The sequence below is a fragment of the Rhinolophus sinicus genome, chromosome 2 (assembly GCF_057876585.1).
Source record: "Rhinolophus sinicus isolate RSI-liver-muscle chromosome 2, RSI-T2T, whole genome shotgun sequence".
Lineage (NCBI taxonomy): Eukaryota > Metazoa > Chordata > Mammalia > Chiroptera > Rhinolophidae > Rhinolophus > Rhinolophus sinicus.
In genome coordinates, this window is record NC_142502.1 from 87,404,865 (window position 1) to 87,412,371 (window position 7,507).

Sequence of the window (7,507 nt, forward strand, 5' to 3'; positions counted from 1 at the left end):
AGCAAAGCTCTTGGTACCCAACCTGTACAACCCTACTTTCCCCGTCACTTGCTGATTTCCTCTCACTCTTTCAGGGTCTCTAACTAAACTTGGAATTTCACTATTATATAAATGTATGCTAGCAGGCCTGATCTCATATAGACACACCTTCATATTTAGAAATAATAATTCACTGTCATGGAAAACTGTCACATAATATCATAAGACTAGAAGGACCTTGATATTGTCTGGCTTATACTTTTGTGCTTCACAGTGAAATTGTACTTTGGAAGTGACTTCAATTGCTCATTCACAACTACTGACAGATGGTGTGGACAGAGGAACAATGCTGAAGTTGGAGTTATAAGACCTCTGGTGGGGTCCCCAATTGTATATGTCCTGGTAATGAGCTAATGGCTGAGATTCTCAGCTTCTTCATCTATAAAACTGCACAAACATTTGCTCTGTCCATTTCGTAAGACTGTTGTAAAATCAAATGCTGTAAAGATATATGCACCCCTATGTTCATTGCAGCCTTATTTACAGTAGCCAAGATATGGAAGCATTCTAGGTATCCATCAATAGATGAATGGATAAAGAAGATGTGCTACCTGTATACAATGGAATATTACTCAGCCATAAAAAAGAATGAAATCTTACCATCTGAGAAAACATGGATGGATCTAGAGGTTATTATGCTAAGTGAAGTAAGTCAGACAGAGAAAGATAAATACTGTGCAATTTCACTTATATGTGGAATCTGATAAAAATAAAACAAGCAAACAAAACAAAAACAGTCTCACAGACACAGACCAAAGGAATGTGTTGCCAAAAGGGAAGGGCTGGGGAATGGGTGAAAAAGGGAAGGGGAATATAGTCAATAATATTGTGACAAGTTTACACGGTGACAGAAGATTATTAGGATTAGTGGGGCCTGAAACTAATATAACCAATATAAGATTGTATACCAACTATACTTAAATAAAAATTCAGATAAAAATATTTCATTAATTGTACACTATGCTGGTGTATTCAAAGATAAGTTAATGGAATTTTCCAAGAATTTTGCTTACTTGTTATGTGGAATGTGAAGTTAAATGCACTACATTCCCTGACCTTATGAAACTTATAATTTAGAAATATCTGGCTTTTTTTAAACACTGGAATTTTCTTCTCAAATTTGAAGTAATTTACATACTTCTCTGATCTATGTTTACTGCCATTAGCTCTATTTCACTTTTTTCTTTGCCTATGTAGAGTTTCTCTAACCTTTAAATAAAGGCTTAAAAAGCTTAAGTGCAGTGGAAACAACCCAAATGTCCATCAGAAGATGAATGGATAAATAAAATGTGGAATATACATACAGTGGAATATTATTCAGCCTTAATAAGAAAGGAAATTCTGACACAGGCTATAACATGGATGAACCTTGAGGATATTATGCTAAGTGGAATAAGCCAATCACAAAAAAACAAAACAAAAAACAAATACTGCATGATTCCACTTATACGAGGCACTTAGAGTAGTCAAATTCATAGAGACAGAAAGTAGAATAGTGGTTGTCGGGGCCTAGAGGGAAAAGGAGTTACTGTTTAATGGGATAGAGTTTCAGTTTTGCAAGATCAAAAGAGTTTTGGAGATGGATGGTGGTGATGGTTGCACAACACTGTGAATGTACTTCATGCCACGGAACTGTATGCTTAAAGATGGTTAAAATGGTAAATTTTATGTTATGTATATTGTACCACGATTTTTTTAATGGGGGAAATAAAGCAGTTTAAGTGCCTTATACATGTGTAAATCCAGTAGCATGCTCAGAAATAAATATTAAGTGCATGCTTCTCTAGAGTCTTTCATGTCTGCCACACAACAGTAGGCATTTTATACATTTGTGAGGCTCGTTGAATTGCGTTGGATTTCTACATACCCTGTTTCCCCAAAAGTAAGACCTAGCCAGACAATCAGCTCTAATGCGTCTTTTGGAGCAAAAATCAATACAAGACCTGGTATTATATATTATATTATATTATATTATATTATATTATATTATATTATATTATATTATATTATATTATATCAGGTCTTATATTATAGTAAAATAAGACCTGGTCTTATATTGATTTTTGCTCTAAAAGATGCATTAGAACTGATTGTCTGGTCAGGTCTTATTTTAGGGGGAAACACGCTATCAAGTTTTCAAGTGATTTCAATGAATTGTTCTCAAAGCTAAGTTTTCTGGGAAAAAGGTGAAGGAGTATAAGAAAGACGACTGAAATAGCTGTCAATAAATACTAAGTTCCAAATATTACGTTAGAGAAAGAGAAGGATTATGGGGGCTATAGTTTCAAAAGGAAAGTCCATTTCAGCTGAATTGTAGTCCTAGCCTTCTAAATGACTAGGATTTCTGGTAAATGACCTTCCACTAGCAGGAACCTTGGGCAATCATCTGGTCCAACCCATACCTTCAGGCAGGTGAGATATCATCCCATTTTTGAGGCATTCCTGGTGCCCAGAGAGGTAAAGAAAATTGTCTCAAGTTACACAATAACTAGAAGAGTGGCGTCTGGAACTTGGGGCTCCTGCCTCCCAATACCTGTGCTTATTTCTGCTATGCCATGCTCTGTTTTATGTAACTTCTCTGGGTCTCCATTTTTCTATGAAATTCTAGAGTTAAAATATTAGCCATTGGAATTGTGTAAAAATTCTTTGAGTTTCCCAGGCTGTTGCTTATCTAGGAAAAGGTAGGTGGTTCAAAAGCTTTTACAGACTTGATGTGGTGGTTATCTGGAATTGAGTTCTGGATTCAGAAGCTAAAGGCAGGAATCTGAGCATGTGATCTTCGGCGAATTGGTTAACCTCTCTGCGTCTCAGATTCCTCATCTGTTTAAAAACATGCCCAATTCAAGTGTTTTTGTGAGAGAGTCAAATGAGATTTATTTGTAAATGTATTTTGTATAATGTAAAGAAAATGGTTTTCAAAGTGTGGTCCAGGGAGTTTTGTGGGTCCCCCAGACCCTTTCAGGAGGTTTACGAGATCAAAACTATTTTCATGATAATACGAAGACATTATTTGCCTTTCTACATTGCAAATCTCTCACAGTGTATGGTGGACTCACATGACATATAATATTGTAACAGATTGAATGCAGAAGCAGGTATGAGATGTTCAGCTATCTTCTATTAGGTTAGATATTAAAGAGATTTACAAAACTTTTAAACAATTTGTCTCATTAATTTTTGTTTTGAAGATACAGTTATTTTTCTTTAAAATATTATTTATGTCAAAATGCAATGGGTTATTACTATATTTTAGCTTAATTAATAATTTATTTTTTTCAATTTTAATATTTAATATGGTAAATATTGACAAACCACATAAACAAAAGCTCTTTGAGATTCTCATTATTTCTAAGAGTGTAAAAACTCATCCTGAGACCAAAAGTTTGAGAACTGCTACTATAAAGTACTGTACAAATAGTAGATATTTTTACTTTGTATCATTGACCTTTTTTAAAAAAATGAAATATGACATGATAAAAAAGGATGCATGCTTCTTATGGAAAATTTAGAAAATTATAGATAACATAAAAAAGAAAATAAACGTTATCAATGATCCCATAATACAAAGAACAACTGTTACCATTTTTGTTGCAATATTTTTCTTAATAGTCTTTAATTGTCAATATCTGTGATTTCCCCTGGCTTCAGAGTTTAAACTGGAGTGACATGCGGAGTTTTAGGCTGTCATTTGCTGGCCCTTGGACCCACCAGGACCTCAGCCTGCCCCTAATTATCTCTGGTTGTGTCTTCTTCAGGAGGTATCTCGTGTGTGCTCATCACTGAGTCTTGTCTGTTATCACAGATGTCACCCTTTCTTCCTCTCCTGCTCTGTCCTCTTTCGTGACGGATAGCTGCTAAGGTGTCCACAGCCTGCTGCAGAGGATACCTCAGTTGTCCCAGTCCACACCTCTGAAAGGGCTCTGCTGGGTGCCTCTAGCTTTGCTGGGTGGCCTCCACTAGTGCTGAGCTGGAGCTCTCCAGCTGCTGCCGTTGTGGGTGCTGGATCAGCAGGAATCAGTCCTGGTGCCAAAAAGCCTTGCTGAGGGCAGGGCCTCCCTCCTCAAATGGTCTTTTGTCCTGTAGACATTGATGATGGGCAGTTTTACTTGAAGTAGCTTTTTCCTAATCATCTTACCCCCCCTTCAATTCCTGCCAGCTTTCTAGTCCTGACATAGGAGCCCTGAAGCTCTGGAGATGGGGCAGCTAATCCTCTGAGCGCTAGATATGACCAGACACGGCCCTCGCCCTGGTGACCAAGGTTCAGTGCTTTAGACTTAGGGCTTATACCAGCACTTCTCAAACTCTTGGGTCTTAGGACCAGTTTCCACTCTCAAAATTAGTGACAACCTCAAACAGCTTTTATTTATGTGGTGATATCTATCAGTATTTGCCATAATAGAAATTAGAACTGAAAAAATTTTGAAATATTTATTAATTCATCTAAAATAATAGTAACAACTCATTATATTTTAACATTTTAATGAAAAATAGCCATAAAACCATATTTTTAATTAAAATAATCATAACAATTTTATTTTTTTGTGAAAAAAAATATGGGTACCTTACTCCATGGAAATAGTAGGATCGTATTCCTGCTTTACTTGATCTGTAGTTCTTAAATTTTAAAAAGTAGGTGTTGATTTCCTAACTTGCAAAATTACTTCAGACACAATAGTTTTCTCAATTCTGACTTCACCCGCATTGTTTCAACCTGCAGAACATCTCTCGCCTTCCCTTTTAGCACAAAAAGACAGCAAAACATTTATAGGAAATTAGAAACAATCCACCGCTATGAATATGAGTGTTTGTTTGTTGTTTTTTCCTTTTTTAGGGGGTTGACACTTGGGTTCATGGTTGTGATTCTGATATTATATATACATATGTTAGCCATAATTTCTATTGGTAAAACAGAATTCAAGTCTCATATGTAATGTAAATATTTTTAAATTTCACCATGTTTTCCCACCAATTAGGAACCTCAACAGCTAAACGTGTTTGTCTTGTCTGCCCAGAGATTTAGAAAGAGAACAGTGCTAAGTCAGCGTCTTTAGTTCTCAGAGCAGATGCAACTCAGAGTTCAACTGAAGATGATACAGGTTGGTCTTTAGGACTGAAGTACATTATACAGGACTTGGAGACTCTCCTCTTGAGAGCCACAAATGGCTTAAATTTGGAGAAACCCTAAAGGAAAAAAACTAAAGTTCAGTTTTATACAACACAGAAAGGTGACCTCTTGAAAGCAGTCTCTTGATTCCCTGCCTTAAGATCTGTGTGTGCCAGGTACGTGTCTAATTGGGCGGATGGTTGCTATTCTGTGTCCTGCACATTGACTTGGCTAAAACATTACGAAGCATTTTCTGATTTTAAGGGGTGTCAGACGAATCCCTTTTGGATGCCCATCTTTCGAAGCATAAGTAAAAAGGAGTGGTTTATTTCGAAGCCTAGGCTAAATTCAGGCTTACCTAGATGGTCGATGTGTTAGGAGATCTCTAATGGTGCAGGCTGAAGACACTCAATTCAACTTAGTGAAAGTGTGAATTATTTATGGATGACATTATTGGAAAGGAGAAGATTGGAGCCAGCCTCAGGCTTGTCTGTACCTAGGTCTCTCTCCTTCCTCTCCCTGTGTCCATCTCTTTCCTCTGAATTTTGCTCCTTGGCTGGGTTCATCTCTCAATTTCTGTCATGTAGCAGCAGAGGCCATAGCAACTCGGAGGTCAGGCTTAAAATTTGACATCTAAATGAAAGAACAATTTCTCCGCCTCTGTTTGGAAAATTCCAGGGGAGGACTGTGTCGATCAGACTGGGCCCCATATCAGAATGGACAGAAAATTCTGATGGACAGCCTTGTGTGTGGAGGGGGAAAAGGGGAGTGGACACAATTGCTTAAAAAATGGTGAGGAAAGGAGGCAGGGAAATGTTGTTACCAGAAGGGGCCCATGTATCAGACAGACTTACTCTATCGTGAAAGGAATGCCTTACATCATTCTTTAGTTGATATTTCTCCTTTGAACAAGGTCAATTTGCTGATGTCAAGAGACTGATTACTTCATGATCTTGTAAAGATCAAGTTACTTAACTTCTCTGCCTCACTTTCCTCATAATAATATAGCTGACTAGTACTGTATTTCATGACGCACTTGTGAGGAATAAATGTTTGGAACGATGCCTGACACACAGTAAGTGTTAAATAAATGGCTTAGTTCATAATAGAAGGACCAGGAAAATGGATGGAGTATCCATCTAGAATATCCACTGGGATAAAGTAGACACTGGAAGGATAGACAGGGTTGTAGATGCTGAAAAAGTCCATCCATCTGGCGGAGCAAGGTGAATGCTGGCTATAAATTGGAAACCACAGGTGGAAGTCTAGGCAAACCCCTCAGCACTCAGGGTCTGGCATCGCTGTCCTGAACCAGACACATGACAATGCCCGTCTCTCTCTGGCCCTCTCTGAACATTTGGAAATATGGGAGTAGAAGGTTATGGTTGACATTATATTTTGGATATGTTGTTGGCATTTAGTGTCTGGGGATGCAGTGCTTGGAACAGTCCTCCACAAAGAAGAATTATTCTTCTTAAAATGCCTAAAGCACCACCACAGATGAAAGAAACCAGAATGATCTCAATAGGCAGGTCCCAGAGTGACAGGGAATGTAAGAGCAGAGACATTGAGCAATCCATGCCTCAGTGGTTGAGGTCAGGCACCAAGCAATAAGGCCTCTAGCTACCTGGCTTTTAGGGTAGGATTCCTGTCTTCAGGGAGGAAGCAGAGAATAGAAAAAGCAATGCAGAGCTCCAAGTACACAGGAGCAGAGACAAAAGCTGCAGACATTGAGTAGTATCGGGCAGTTTATGCAGGACCATGGCCAACAGGCTAATCTCTGAATTTTACCCCAGCTATGCCACCTAAATGCTGGAAGATAGTATTTCCCTGAGGCTTGATTTCCTCTTCTGGAAAGGGAGTATAAGAAGAATAGCATCTACCTCGTAAGGATGCTATAAGGATCAGGGGTTTATCATGGCACGTGGCACATTGTACATGTCAGTCTAGAAAAGCTTCTGTGATTATTGTTGTTGTTATTGATGACAATACCAGAGATCTAATTCAAAGAAAATGCATAAGAAGTTAGGACCGTAGCCTTAAGAAAGCAGAAGCACTGTTATCAGTCTGGGACATCTGCTCTGTCTGGTCACAGCTGAATCAGAATATGGAGACAGAGGTCCTCAATCCCCTGCTATGTCAGAGTAGGGTTGCTTCTTGGGACAAGGACAGATCTGATGCTGCCACAGGGATTCCAACATGTCCTTCTGTGGGGAGCCAGGACTGACATTTATGAACAGTTAAAAGCAATAGCATGTACAGTAGTATTACAGTTATGTAAAGTGTATAATACCTATGTTTGGTGATGTATGGAGGGAAAAACAAAAGTCTTGAAAGGACATGACCAAAATGTTAACAGGAATT